Here is a 16677-nt window from a genome sequence, read left to right as displayed (position 1 = left end):
AAGTGGAATCATCCTTTCCCCATCCAGTTTATCAATATTGTTCAGGATCTTATATCCTTCAATCTCGTCACCTCTTACTGTTCTAAATTCAATTGGAAACAATCCCAGGTCATCCAACTTTGACCCATAAGACAATATGCTCATTCTAGGAATTTGTCAAGAATCTTTTAATTATGTCCACCGCAGTTACATTCTTCCTTAAATGAGACTAAAATTGGAGACTACTCCAGATGTGGTCTCACCACTGCTCTGTATCACAGAATTGTAAACCTTAATTTTATGTACAATTCCTCTCATAATAAAGGATTGCATTCCACTCTAAATTTCTTGTTATACTTGCACACTTATTTTTAGTGACTCATGCACTAGAAAGTCGAACTCTCTGCATCTCATAACTTACACTTGTCCTCTATAATAATACTGCTTTTTCCTTCCTGTCAAAGTAAACTTCATATTTTTACACATTATTCTCTTTCTGGCACATTTTCAAAGCTCACTCTACCTACCTTTATCAATCTGCAACCTCCTTATATTGTCTTCACAATATAAGTTCCTACGTACCTTTGTATCAGCTGCAAATTTAGCTCCCATAACTTTGCCACCACTTCTAAATTATTCATATAAATTATATAACTTTGAGGCTCCAGTGCAGAGCCCTGCAGGACCTTACTTATCATGTCCTGCCAATCTATAAAACATCCATACTTTGTTTACTGCCAGGCAGCCAATCTACTATCCATGCTCATCAATTGTCCCTATGTCATGAACTCCTACTGTGAGCAGTAATCTTTTATGTGAAGCCTTTCAAATGCCTACAGAAATCCAAACACTCTGTCTACAGGCTCCCCCTCATCTACCACCGTGTTATGCTTTCAAAGAATTATTTTGTTCTATCAAAGAACAACATTAGTTAAACATGAATTGTTTTTTATAAACTCATGCTGCCTCTCCCTAATTACTTTGAGTGTTTTTTGAAGTGCCCACCTATAATCTCCTTATTGGTAGATTCTGACTCCTTCCTCATGAGAGGTGTCAAGTTAACTAGCCTCTCGTTTCCTATTTTTCTGTGTTCTGTTCACGACTTTTCAGTTTGATGGAACCATTCCAGACTTTGCAAAGTTTGAAAAATTAAAACTTATGCATCTAATACCTTATTAGCCAGCGCTTTAATTCCACAGATGAAGTCAATCAAGACCTGAAGGCATATTCAGCCCAAAGTTCCATCACTGTGCTCAGCATCACTTCTTTACTTATTGTAACTCTTAAAAAAAGGCCTTTCTCCCTTACACCTCTTGGTTCAGCTGTTAGTGGAACTTTTTTTGCATCATCTATCATGAAGGAAGAAGCAAAATATTTGTTTATTATGCCGGCCATTTCCTTCCCGATTACTAATTCTATTTCCACTTGCTAAAGAATCTACATTCACTTTACTTACATTTTAAATACCTGTAAAAACTTTTGCTATCCATTTTGTGCTTCTAACCAGTTTCCCTTCAAACCCTAATTTTCTTCCGAATAATCTTTAAATCATCCTCTATAATTCTTTATATTCTGTTCAACTATCTGATCTGCCAGTCAACTTTGTACAATTCTAAACTTTTTCCTTAAGTTTTATACTGTTCACTGCAGATGATAGATCCTTCCCTTAGAAAGTTTCATTATGTAGGAATATAGTTTTTCTGAGCACCTGAAATATGAACTGAAATCTCTGTCATTGCTTTTTAATTGATCGAACTCTTAGCTAGAATCTCCATTCACTCTAGCTAGCTCAGCTTTTCTGCCCACATCGTTGACCTTCTTTAAGTTTAAAAATTCATCTTAGATCCAATCTTCTCACTTTCAAACTGAGTGCAAAGTTCAACAACCTTTTCCTCTCTAACTTCCCATCCAGCCCAGCGCAGATGTTCAGAACGTTAACATTAGGGTAGGTGACATAACATTCTGACTCTAGCTTTTGCTTATATAAAACAGTTTCCATCCCTCTCAATAAACTAGCCCCGATGACTACATTCTTTTTGACTCCCATCCTAGATTGAAATCCATTCTGAAACAAGGTGCTTGATCGAACCACTCCTCCTCCCTACAGACCTTGTCTTCATCCACACAAGCAAGCACATTGAACTTATTAGACAATTGGAAGGGTTGAGAATTTTGCACGGTAGCATTTTCCAAACCCTTACCTGCTTTGATTTTGGTCACATAGTAATGTAGAAGATAGGAGCAAGAGTTGGCAGCTCGATCCCTGAAGCCTGCTCTGCCATTTATTAAGATCATGGCTGATCGTTGAGCTCAATACCCTAATTCTGCCCCCGCCCGCCTTATATCGCTTCACCCCTTTAGCTACAAGAACTACTTCTACTTCTTGTATCAGAGATAATGGGAACTGCTGACGCTGGAGAATCCGAGATAACAAAGTGTGGAGCTGGATGAACACAGCAGGCCAAGCAGCATCTCAGAAGCACAAAAGCTGACGTTTCGGGCCTAGGCCCTTCTCTAGGCCCGAAACATCAGCTTTTGTGCCCCTAAGTTGCTGCTTGGCCTGCTGTGTTCATCCAGCTCTACACTTTGTTATCTACTGCTTTCTTGAAAACACAATGACTTCATCTCAACTACTTTCTGTGATAATGAATTTTCCAGGCTTGCCACTCTCTGGTTGAAGAAATTTCTTCTCACCTCAGTTCTGAAAAGTTTACCCCTTACCCTTAAACTATGACTGATGGTTCTGTACCACCCCTACCATCCAGAACATCCTTCCTGCATCTAATCTGTCCAGTCCTTAAAGTTGGTTGGCTCACGAGCTGGTTTGTTGTTTTGCAGGCATTTCGTTATCATGCTGGGTAACATTGTTAGTGCAGCCTCTGATGAAGCGTTGGTGTGTTGAGATGGATTGCCTCACTTCTGATTTTCCATCGTAGTGGAATGTATATGGGGTCAAGTTCAAAGTGTTTATTAATAGCCTGCTTCGTGGAGTGCCATGCTTCCAGGAATTCTCGTGCTTGCCTCTGCCTGGCCTGCTCCAGCATCTTGGTGTTCTCCCAGTCGAAGTCGTGGTTCTCCTTGTCCATGTGGATTGAGATGAGTGAGTATTGGTCATGTCTTTTTGTAGCCAGATAGTATTCATGTACTCTTGTTATTAGTTTCCTTCCTGTTGTCCGATGTAGTGTTTCTCACACTGTCTGTAGGGGATCTTGTAGATGGCATTGGTCCTGTCCATGGTGGGGAGTGGGTCTTTAGTTTGGGTGTGCAGTTGTCATAGGGGTGACATGGGCTTGTGTGCCACTCTGATGCCCAGCGGTCGTAGGAGTCTAGTGGTGGTTTCCGACGTGTTCCTGATGTAGGGTAGCGTGATAAGTATGTTGGAGCGTGTAGAATCTTTCTGATGCTGTTCATATAGGTATCTTCTGACCCAGTTCTTTGGATATCCATTACCCCTGTACACTTGGAAGAGTATTTTTATTTCCACACTTTCTTCTCCTCCCCTGTGCATCTGAGCCAACTGTGGTGCCACAAATTTGAGTCAATGCTGTTTCTCCCTGAGAGGTCATTCCCCTCAACTGTATCCAAAGCGGTCTATCTGTTTTTTAGAAATTAGTTTGTCAGTTCCCATACTACCTGCCTAGTCCTCTTTCTCTCCCTGGGGGCTCACTCATTCCCTCTCTGCTTGTGGAGTCTTAGCATGCGGTATGACCACCTCCCTCTCTATTCTATCCACAATTCACTCAGCTTCCTGGGCACTCCATAGCATCTCCAGCTGCCACACCAGTTCCAAAACTCAGGGGCTTCTAGGAGCTGCAGCAGGAGACACTTTCTGTACAATTCCAGGCCCAGGCACTGAAATATGCCCAGCTTCCCACACAGAGTAGGAGAAGCAAACTCAGTTTTGATCTCTCCTGCCATCACTTACTCTGCCAAATTAAACCTTTTGGAAGATGTTTAATATGAAGTAATATCTATTTCTTTTAAGGCCCTTCTTTCTTTTTCTTTGTCACTACAGATTATAACCCTGAAAAACTAAAAACCACAAAAGGATCTTGCAAACCATAGCTAAATTAGCTGTAAATATTTACCTGATCTTACGTACTGCTTATCAATCAGCTCTCTTCCTTGGAACCTGCAGTAGGGTAAGACCACTCCAGCTTTTCTGTGATGTCTCTCAGTATTTTACCAAAAAGCAGGACGCCTATCCCAGACCACCTCACTGTGATGCTGACTGCAAAGACTCTTTTCTGACTGCGTTTTTAAACGTTCATTCATGGGATGAGGCTAGGCAGCATCTATTGCACATCCCTAATTACCCAGAGGGAAGTTAGCAGTCAACTGTGGGTCTGGAGTCACATGGAGTCCAGACGAGGTAAGGATGACCGTTTCCTTCCCTAAAGGACATTAGTGAACCAAATGGGCTTTTCCTGACAATTGGCTATAGATTCATGGTCATCATTAGATTCTTAATTCCAGATGTTTATTGAATTCAAATTCTACCATCTGCCATGGCGAGAATTGAACCCGGATCCCCAGAATGTTATCTGGGTCTCTGGATTAACAGCCCAGCAATAATACCATTAGGCCGTTGCCTCTCCAGATGATCCTCAGAGATTTGCAGTTGCAACTGTTTCAATATGTATCTAAACGGATTCAATTCTTGTTGCTTTCAATACTGTTTTTGCCTATTGGTTGTTGAATTACACAATGATACACTTGGCTCAAATCTCCCTAGGAATGGATGACATGCCAGTCAAGTTTCTGAATCTAAGTCATCACAATATGTTAGTAGCAATCACGTTCCTAACTCTAATCATTGGAACTATTCAGCATCTCACCCCATTTTAACTGAATTCTCTGTATTAGAATCAATTGTCTGATGCTGAGGTTCTGTATGCTTCACAAACACAAGCCCATAACATGTGAAACATAGTTTACACTTGTTCACTTGAATAATGACGTGTGTGCATTGCATGTGTGAAAATGTTTTTTAGCCCTTCATTTTATTAAAATTAAACTTTGAAGAAAGATTCCCAATATGCTATTACCAGCTATACAAACCTCAGCATAATAAGAAGCACTATTAAAGAGATACCAAACAGTAACATTGATAGACATTTGGCAGAGAAGGGTAGTCACAAACATAAAGATAGTCAGTGTTATGTGGCTTTCTGGATTGTTTATCCTGACTTAATACGTAATTTTTAAAAACTTATTTATTAATCAGAAGCATCCAACCACATGTAGTATTTTGATACAGAAAAATAAACTTATTGAGTGATAGGAATAATGTAAATTTGCTTGATAAGAAAAAAATTCAAAGCCAGATTCATAAAACTGTTTTGAATACAATCTTTACTATCCAACCCTGCTCACAAAAGTGGATTTGAATGAGATATATGTATAAATAGCTGCGACCAGCATAACATGGACATACATATGAGAGAGGTCAATAATTGCTGCAGGGTGACAATGGAGCCAAATGGTGCCAATAGTTGTGTAAAAAATAACCACTGACATTTGAAAATGGCTTTGTAAATCTTAAAAGCCTACCACCCTACCAACCTCCGGATACAACGCATCATCCTCCGACACTTCCGCCATTTACAATCTGACCCCACCACCCAAGACATTTTTCCATCCCCACCCCTGTCTGCTTTCCGGAGAGACCACTCTCTCCGTGACTCCCTTGTTCGCTCCACACTGCCCTCCAACCCCACCACACCCGGCACCTTCCCCTGCAACCACACTTGCCCCCACACCTCCTCCCTCACCCCCATACCAGGCCCCAAGATGACATTCCACATTAAGCAGAGGTTCACCTGCACATCTGCCAATGTGGTATACTGCATCCACTGTACCCGGTGTGGCTTCCTCTACATTGGGGAAACCAAGCGGACGCTTGGAGACCACTTTGCAGAACACCTCCGCTCAGTTTGCAACAAACCACTGCACCTCCCAGTCGCAAACCATTTCCACTCCCCCTCCCATTCTTTAGATGACATGTCCATCATGGGCCTCCTGCAGTGCCACAATGATGCCACCCGAAGGTTGCAGGAACAGCAACTCATATTCTGCCTGGGAACCCTGCAGCCTAATGGTATCAATGTGGACTTCACCAGTTTCAAAATCTCCCCTTCCCCAACTGCATCCCTAAACCAGCCCAGTTCGCCCCCTCCCCCCACTGCACCACACAACCAGCCCAGCTCTTCCCCCCCACCCACTGCATCCCAAAACCAGTCCAACCTGTCTCTGCCTCCCTAACCGGTTCTTCCTCTCACCCATCCCTTCCTCCCACCCCAAGCCGCACTCCCATCTACCTACTAACCTCATCCCACCCCCTTGACCTGTCCGTCTTCCCTGGACTGACCTATCCCCTCCCTACCTCCCCACCTACACTCTCTCCACCTATCTTCTTTACTCTCCATCTTCGGTCCGCCTCCCCCTCTCTCCCTATTTATTCCAGTTCCCTCTCCCCATCCCCCTCTCTGATGAAGGGTCTAGGCCCGAAACGTCAGCTTTTGTGCTCCTGAGATGCTGCTTGGCCTGCTGTGTTCATCCAGCCTCACATTTTATTATCTTGTAAATCTTAAAATGTCGGTTTGGGTTGCTTGTTACCAGGAAATGTAATTAGCACTCCCAAGGAGATACTAGATTTGTTTTATATTGCTTGTGTGACATGTAAATTGTCAGAACTGAATTTTAGCTCTTTCAATAGTCATGCAAGCAGATCTGTTCAGTAAAATAACTGCACATTACTTCTCAACAATAATATTATGGATGTGCTGACAGATCTGATATTACCATCTGGTAGGTCTCGATTTTAAATTGTGCACAGACTCCTAGCAACAAAATGTTTGAAGTCACCTTTCATCTTAAGCATATTCATCAGCAGAATCTACATGATTTGTTTTTACACTTATTAGCCGAGATTGTAGAGGTATTGGTGAATAGTTATGATGAGAAATATTAGAGGGTGGGTGAGCATCAGACTTTTCTGAGTCGGATGAGTGGCATTAAGTTACAGCAAAGTGAGGCCTTTCCTCTTTTTTAGACCGGTAGTTCCTAGAGGGATTGTAATGGCAATTAATGGAGTGGTATTCTCCTCCTGTGCAATGTGGGAGATCATGAAGAAGTCAAATATCCCTGACTGCCATGTCTGCAGGAAGTGTGTCCACCTGCAGCTCTTCTCCGACTCCATAGATTGATTGGAATTGCAGCTGGATTCATTGAGGACCATACAGGAGGCAGAAAGTTTTGTAGATAAGAGTTTCAGGGATGTGGTCATGCAAATATTCAGCCAGTTAGTTGGGTGAACACTAGGAGGGCAGGCAGGCAGTTCAGAAATCATCTATTTCTTAGTTTGAGGCAATGGCTTAGTGGTATAATCGCTGGACTGTTAATCCAGAGACCCAGGTGATGTTCTGGGGACCAGGGTTCGAATCCTGCCTTGGCAGATGGTGGCATTTGATTTCAATAGATATCTGGAATTAACGGGCTCATGATGACTGTGAAGCCATTGCCGATTGTCAGAAAACCCCATCTTGGCTCATTAATGCCCTTTAGGGAAGGAAGCTGCCATCCTTACCTGGACTGGCCTACATGTGACTCCAGACCCACAGCAACGTGGTTGACTCATAACTGCAATTAATGATGGGCAATAAATGCTGGCCTCAGCAGTGATAGCCTCATCCCCTGAACGAATAAAGAATAAAGGACTTCTCATGGGAAAGCAACAACAGCAGGCAGATCAGTGGCACTACGATTGGCTCTGTTGTAAGGAAGATGTTCAAAGTGTAGCTGAGCAGTAGTGATAGAGGATTCTATATTCAGAGCCAGTGAAATGTGTTTCTCTATCTTCAAGATGTTGTGTTACCTCCATGTGCCATGATGGAGCAGGAAAAGGACATACTGAAAGAGGAGAGTGAGCAGCCAGATATTGTGGCCCAATATTCTCACAAACGACAGACAGGAAGGAAGATGAGATCTTGCGCAGGGAATTCAGAAATTAGGTGAAAGTTGAAAATCAGGAACTCTGTTCATGTAACCTAAGGATTACTTCCTATGCTATGTGCCAGTGAGGGCAGAAATAGGAATATAATAGACTTGCATATGTGCTTAAAGAGCAAGAGTGGGGGGCGCGGGCACGGGTTTCAAGACCATTGGGATCTTTTCAGGACAGGGAGGACCTGTAGAAGAAGGATGGATTGAACTTAAACTGAAGGGACACCAGTATCCTCGCAGGAAGGTTTGTCTGTGCCACTCAGGAGGGTATAAACTCACATGAAAGGGTTTGGGAACCAGATCAGTAGGTCAGCATGTGGAGTGATTGAGGAGAAGGTATACGTTAATTCATGTCAGTGTAATAGGAAGAACAGGCAGGGCCAGGTTAATGAAAACAACTTGACTGGCAGTCTAAGATAACATAGTGTGAGGCTGGATGAGCACAGCAGGTCAAGCAGCATCTCAGGAGCACAAAAGCTGACGTTTCGGGCCTAGACCCTTCATCAGAGAGGGGGATGGGGAGAGGGAACTGGAATAAATAGGGAGAGGGGGGAGGCGGACCGAAGATGGAGAGTAAAGAAGATAGGTGGAGAGGAGAGTATAGGTGGGGAGGTAGGGAGGGGATAGGTCAGTCCAGGGAAGATGGACAGGTCAAGGAGGTGGGATGAGGTTAGTAGGTAGGAAATGGACGTGCGGCTTGAGGTGGGAGGAAGGGATGGGTGAGAGGAAGAACAGGTTAGGGAGGCGGAGACAGGCTGGGCTGGTTTTGTGATGCAGTGGGGGGAGGGGACGATCTGGGCTGGTTTTGTGATGCGGTGGGGGAAGGGGAGATTTTGAAGCTTGTGACGTCCACATTGATACCATTGGGCTGCAGGGTTCCCAAGCGGAATATGAGTTGCTGTTCCTGCAACCTTCGGGTGGCATCATTGTGGCACTGCAGGAGGCCCATGATGAACATGTCGTCTGAGGAATGGGCAGGGGAGTGAAAGTGGTTTGCGACTGGGAGGTGCAGTTGTTTATTGCGAACCAAGCGGAGATGTTCTGCAAAGCGGTCCCCAAGCCTCCACTTGGTTTCCCTAATGTAGAAGAAGCCACCAGGTGAACATCTGCTTAATATGGAACGTCATCTTGGGGCCTGGGATAGGGGTGAGGGAGGAGGTGTGGGAGCAAGTGTAGCACTTCCTGCGGTTGCAGGGGAAGGTGCCGGGTGTGGTGGGGTTGGAGGGGAGTGTGGAGCGGACAAGGGAGTCATGGAGGGAGTGGTCTCTCCAGAAGGCAGACAACGGTGGGGATGGAAAAATGTTTTGGGTGGTGGGGTCGGATTGAGGATGGCGGAAGTGTCGGAGGATGATGTGTTGTATCCGGAGGTTGGTGGGGTGGTATGTGAGAATGAGGGGGTTTCTCTTGGGGCAGTTGTGGCCGGGGCGTGGTGTGAGGGATGTGTTGTGGAAAATGCGGGCGACACGGTCAAGGGTGTTCTCAACCACTGCGGGGGGAAAGTTGAGGTCCTTGAAGAATGTGGACATCTGGGATGTACAGGCGTGGAATGCCTCATCCTGGGAGCAGATGCGGTGGAGGCGGAGGAATTGGGAATAGGGGATGGATTTCTGAAGTGTACTTATTTCATTGCAAAGAATATAGCAATAAGATATACAGGCTTAGAGCCTGGATTAGTAGATGGAACTATGATGTCCTAGCCATTACAAAAACTTGATCGAGAGAAGGACACGACTGGCAGCTTAACTCTGCAGGATTTTTTTGTTTCAGGTGTGATAGAGAGGGATGTAAAAGACAGAAGACAGAAGATAATTGTGGCGGGATGTTTTTCTGACTGCAGGTCTGTGACCAGTAGCGTTCTGCAAAGATCAGTGCTGAGAGCTCTGTTGTTTGCGATGCATTATAAATGATTTCGATGAAAATGTCAGTGATCTGATGAGTAAGGTTTCAGATGACACAACAATTGGTGGAGTTGTGGGTAGTGAGAAAAATTGTCAAAGAATGCAGCAGGGTGTAGATCAGCTGGGAAGTTGGGTAGAGAAATACACTTTGGGAGGTCAGACACAAGTAGAAAATTTATAGTAAATAGCAGGACCCTTATGAGCATTGATGTACAGAGAGATCTTGGGCTGCAAGTCTAAACATGGTAGCACAAGTGGATAAGGTAGTATCGAAGGTAGCCGATATGTTTGTCTTCATCAGTTGAGTATAAAAGTTGACAAGTCATGTTGTAGCTGTGTAAAACATTAGTTAGGTCACGTTTGGAGTATTATGCGCTGTTTTTTTCCCCACACTATAGAAAGGATATGGTGGCCTTGGAGAGGGTACAAAAGAGATTTACCAGGATGATCTGACTTCCAACATCGTCAGTTCTTTCTAGGATGTTGCCTGGATTGGAATGTATTAGCTATAAGGACAGGTTGGGTAAACTTGGATAACAAGCTGTCGAGCTGGATGAACACAGTAGGCCAAGCAGCATCAGAGGAGCAGGAAGGCTGATGTTTCAGGCCGAGACCCTTCTTCAGATGTCAGCTTTCCTGCTCCTCTGATGCTGCTTGGCCTGCTGTGTTCATCCAGTGCTACGGCTTGTTATCTCAGATTCTCCAGCATCTGCAGTTCCTACTACCTCCAGGTAAACTTGGCTTGTGTTTGCTAGAACACCAGAGGCTGAGGGGTGACCTGACTGAAGGATATAAAGTTATGAGAGGCATGGATAGGGTGGATAGTTCCCAGGGTGGAAATGTTAAATACTATAGTTATAGATCTTCTCTTTCAGAGGGAGAAGGTTAAAGGAGATTTGCAAGGCACATCTTTTACACTGGTGGTGGTAGGTGCTTGGAATATGCTGCCAGAGGAGGTGGTAGAAGCAGATACAACAGCAACATTTAAGAGACATTCAGACAGACAGAAGAACAGGCAAGGAATATGCACCATGTTCAGGCAGATGGGATAGGTTTAAAATGGCATTCTGGTCAGGACAGACATGGTGGGCTGAAGGACCTGTTATTGTTCTGTGCCGTTCTATGTTCTAAATATTTAAAGAGTTTAGGGCTGTAATTTCTCCTTTTTCAAGTGAAGGGTTAATTACGCTTTGAAATTTTGAGCATACAGCTCAAAATAATAGCTGTGCATGAGTTTGGTATGGATAACTCAATAGAATGGATCAGAATATGGTTCAAAACCAACTATAAAAGATGATTATTTCATACTTCTCAAGCTGCTAAATTAGTCAGTATAAATATTTAATGGTAGCGTGTGTAAAACTTCTGAAAAATCTTATCTCTGAGGCAGATTAAGAGGAAATACAATTATGTCTCAATTAGGTTTTTGTGAACTGAGCATATTAAGTAAGATTGGTGAGCAGCAGGCACACGGCCAAGTATGGCATGATATTGTGGTGATAACGGAGCTCTAAAAAAAGGGCAGGATGAGGTGCTAAATATTCCTGGCTGCAAGAAAGATAGGGAAGGAAAGAAGGCGGGAGCGCTGGAAATGCCAATTAAGAGACAAATCTTAGAGGGGACACGATTGAATTAGAGTTAAGAAACAATTGAAGTGCAATTTTGTTACCAGACGTATTCTATAGGTCATGACTCAGTATGAAAGATATAGATGAGCACATTTCTAAAGCAACTACAGAAGAGTGCTAAAAAAATGAGGAACTGAGCTCAATTACGGGACCCAAGCATAAAAAATCAAGGCTGAAATGTATTTGCAGTCTGGGGGCATGCTGTGCTGAGAGAGGTTATCATCTTTCAAATACAGTATTAAACTGAGGCTTCATCTGTGCCCTTAAGTCAAATGATCCCATCACATTATTTTGAAGAAGAAAAGTAGGATTATACCTGATACCTTCACCCATATGCAACATCAGTAATGCAGGTTCTGATCATCATCGCATTCATATGTGTATGACTTCATTGTGTGCAAATTGCTGCCCAATCTTCCTACATTAGAGCAACAATTATACTTCAGAACTACTTCATTTACTGTGAAGCACTGTGTGTTGTCAAGAGATTGGGTTCCGCCAGAGCCACTCAGCCCCTGACCTTATTACAGCTTTTGTTCAAACATGGACAAAAGAGCTGAATTCCGGAGGTGAGGTGAGAGTAACAGCCCTTGACATCAAGGCAGCATGCGAGTGTAGCATCAAGGAGACCTAAAAAAACTGGAATCAATGGATATCAGGGACAAACTCTCCAGTGGTTGCTGTCATACCTTGCAAAAAGGAAGACTGTCATCTAAAGTTTTCAATTCGATGGATGTGGTTGTAGGAGATCAGTCATTTCAGCTCCAGAAGATCCCTGCAGGAGTTCCTCAACAGAAGCAATCCATATTAAAATGCAACAAAATCTGGAAAATATCCAGACTTGAGCTAACAAGTGGCAAGTAACACAGAATTGCATCACACAAATGCCAGGCTATGACCATCACCAGTGAGAGACAATCTAACGACTGCCCCTTGGCATTCAAAGGTGTTAGCATCACTGAACCCTTCAAAATCAACACCCCAGGGGTTATCACTGACCAGCAACACGACTAGACTTGCCACATAAACACAGTGGCTAGAAGGGCAACAACACCAATAACATTCAAGAAGATTGACACCATCCATGACAAAGCAACCTGTTTGATTGGCATTGTGCCCACAAGCATTCACTCTCTCCACAACTGATGCTCAGCAGCAGTGTGTACTGTTTACAAGATGCACTGCAGAAATTCAGCAAATATCCTCAGACAGCACCTTCGAAACCCATGACCACTTCCATCTAGAAGGATGAAGGCAACAGGTGCAGGGGAACACCACCAAGTTCAATTTCCCCTCCCAGCCGCTCACCAACCTGGCTTGGAAAAGTATAGTCATTCCTTACTGTAGCTGGGTCAAAATCCTGGAATATGTTCCCTCATGGCATGGTGGGTCAATCCACAGCAGGTAGACTGCAACAGTTCAAGAAAACAGAGCATCGCCACCTTCTCAGGACAAGTAGAGATGGGCAATAGATACTGATCAGCCAGTGACACACACAAAATGAAGAGTAAAATGGAGTGTTACGTAAATGTAAATTTTTCTTTGTTCTTTCTGAATGACAAAAATTTGAGGAACTAAATCAACTACATGAGGTGGTGGAGGTGTCTGTGAAGGGAAGTTAGCAGTATATCAGAAAATTGGTTAACTGCGGGTTGCCTGCAGAAGGTGATTGGATTCCCTTTTATGTTTTCTACTGGATGCTTCCTTGCTAGTTCAGAAAGTACCGGGTCCAGAAAATTCTTTTGAACACATTGGACATTCTCTGCCATTTACAATGGTCTATATTAGGATTATTGCAGTTATTATGTAATAAAGTTATAACAGTCTCTGTAATTTCCTTGCAAAGTTGCTCATCCAAATCTTTCACACCAAATGGTATCCTTCAGATTAAACCTAGTAATGAAATTGTACTTCAAATTGTTTGTCAACACTAATCAAATAGATTCTGTCATTGACTCCTCTCCAACATCCTCTCCTTCCGATAATGTAATATCTTTGAAACAGTACTTCCATTGCTGTTCCTTTCTTTCCTGCCCTATCTTTGTTGTGTTTAGGGATATTTAGTATCCTGTCGTGCCCTTTCTTGAAACAGGCCTCTGTTATTGCCATAATATCATATTCACACTCAGCTCATCAATCTTACATGACTTCTTCAGTTCACAAGCACCTATTTGAGACCTTCTTGCTTTTCCTCTTAACCTGATATCATTTGATATCCAATTATTACTTGTTTCAGTGCTGCTTATTGCTTTAATTTGTTGCTTTATTGTTTAACTTCACACAGAAATAAATATTGCACTTTTGATATTGCAGAGCACAGACTGAAAATTAACAATTTCAAGGTGGGAATAAATGACATGGATTGCAAAGGTACATGTTATAGCCTATCAAGTCAGCACTGGTCAAAAAGACTACCTGACTATTCCAATCCAATTTTCTAGCACTTGTATTCCCTAGCTTTGCAAGTGTGTCTCTAAATGCTTGTTACATTTTATGAGCATTTCTGCCATTACCACCCTTTCAGGCAGTATTTCCAGATTTCCATTACCCTCTGAGTGAAAAAAAATTCTCAAACCCCTGCTAAACCTCCTGCCCTGACCTTAAATCTATGTCCCAGTCATTAACCCTCCAGCAAAGGAAAATGTTCCTTCCTGTTAACCCCATCTATGTCCTTAATTACATACCTCAATCATGTCGCTCTCAGTCGCCTTTACTCCAAGGAAAACAACATTGGTCCATAAAATGTGGGGCTGGATGAACACAGCAGGCCCAGCAGCATCTCAGGAGCACAAAAGCTGATGTTTTGGGCCTAGACCCTTCGTCAGAGAGGGGGATGGGGTGAGGGTTCTGGAATAAATAGGGAGAGAGGGGGAGGCGGACCGAAGATGGAGAGAAAAGAAGATGGGTGGAGAGGAGAGTATAGGTGGGGAGGTAGGGAGGGGATAGGTCAGTCCAGGGAAGACGGGCAGGTCAAGGAGGTGGGATGAGGTTAGTAGGTAGGAGATGGAGGTGCGGCTTGGGGTGGGAGGAAAGGATGGGTGAGAGGAAGAACAGGTTAGGGAGGCAGAGACAGGTTGGACTGGTTTTGGGATGCAGTGGGTGGAGGGGAAGAGTTGGGCTGGTTGTGTGGTGCAGTGGGGGGAGGGGACGAACTGGGCTGGTTTTGGGATGCAGTGGGGGAAGGGGAGATTTTGAAGCTGGTGAAGTCCACATTGATACCATTGGGCTGCAGGGTTCCCAAGAGGAATATGAGTTGCTGTTGGATGTGGACTTCACCAGCTTCAAAATCTCCCCTTCCCCCACCGCATCCCAAAACCAGCCCAGTTCGTCCCCTCCCCCCACTGCACCACACAATCAGCCCAGCTCTTCCCCTCCACCCACTGCATCCCAAAACCAGTCCAACCTGTCTCTGCCTCCCTGACCTGTTCTTCCTCTCACCCGTCCCTTCCTCCCACCCCAAGCCGCACCTCCATCTCCTACCTACTAGCCTCATCCCACCTCCTTGATCTGTCCATCTTCCCTGACTGACCTATCCCCTCCCTACCTCCCCACCTATACTCTCCTCTCCACCTATCTTCTTTTCTCTCCATCTTCGGTCCGCCTCCCCCTCTCTCCCTTTATTCCAGAACCCTCACCCCATCCCCCTCTCTGATGAAGGGTCTAGGCCCGAAACATCAGCTTTTGTGCTCCTGAGATGCTGCTTGGCCTGCTGTGTTCATCCAGCCTCACATTTTATTATCTTGGATTCTCCAACATCTGCAGTTCCCATTATCATTGGTCTACAAAATCTCTCTTTCTAAACAAAACTCTCCAGTCCAGGTAACATCTTGGTAAAACTCCTTTGCACCCTCTCCAGTGCAATCACATCACTTCTATAATGTGGATTCCAGGATGTACACAATATTCCAGCTGTGGTCGAACAAACATTTTGAGACAGTTACAGCATAACCTAACTATTCCTAAATTCTGTGCCTCAGCTAATAAAGGGAAATATCCCTTATACCTTTATAACAATGTTAACAACTGTCAAGGTACTTTAAGGGACCAGTGGACAAGCACACCAAGATCACTCTGACCTTTGGTGCTTCCCATGGTCCCACCATTCTTCAAGTATTCCCCTGTCTTTTGAATCCCATTTGCTCAGACCATTTGATCAGCCCATCTATTACCTTTTGTAATCAGAGGCTATCTTCCTCGCTATGTATCACGCTGCTATTTTTTCTATTACCTGTAACCTTGCTGATTAATCTTCCTACATTAAACTCTAAATTGTCTATATATATCACAAATCACAAAAGCCTCGAAACTAATACCTGCAGAACCCCATTGATCACAGGGTTCCAGTCATAAAGCGCCATCACATTCTGCTTGCTGCTACTCAGCCAATTCTGGATTTCATTTGCTAAATTTTTTTGGATCCCCTGGGCTCTTACCTTCACTGTCAGTGTCCCACACAGGATCTTATCAAAAGCCTTGCTGTTTTCCAAGTAGCCTATATCAAATGCATTGTCCTCATCTACACACCCGGTAACATCTTTGAAAATTTCAATCAAGTTGGTCAGACATGATTCCCTTTAATAAAACCATGCTGATTAGTTTTGATTAATTCCAACTCTCCAAATGCACATTAACCCTGACCCTCAGAATTGCTTCCAATAGTTTCCAACATGAGGTTAGACTGACTGGCCTGTAGTTTCTTTATTTATCTCTTGCTCCAGCATCTGCAGTTCCCATTATCATTGGTCTATAAAATCTCTCTTTCTAAACAAAACTCTCCAGTCCAGGTAACATCTTGGTAAAACTCCTTTGCACCCTCTCCAGTGCAATCTCATCACTTCTATAATGTGGATTCCAGGATGTACACAATATTCCAGCTGTGGTCGAACGAACATTTTGAGACAGTTACAGCATAACCTAACTATTCCTAAATTCTGTGCCTCACCTGTGGCTACTGAGGAATTGAAAATTATTGCCAGAACCATGGCTATTTCTTCCCTTGCCTCACTCAACAACCTGGGATACCTTCCACCCAGCCTTGGTGGTTTATCTTCTTTTAAACATGCAGAGCACTCGGAGCTTTCTCTCAATCTGTACTGTTTCCTTTATGTTTTTCACAGTCTTTCCCCCGATTTCAATAGCCAAATCATCCATCCCACTCGTGAGCACTG

This window comes from Stegostoma tigrinum, chromosome 10 (genome assembly GCF_030684315.1).
Source record: "Stegostoma tigrinum isolate sSteTig4 chromosome 10, sSteTig4.hap1, whole genome shotgun sequence".
NCBI lineage: Eukaryota > Metazoa > Chordata > Chondrichthyes > Orectolobiformes > Stegostomatidae > Stegostoma > Stegostoma tigrinum.
Note: the sequence above shows the minus strand (reverse complement) of the source record.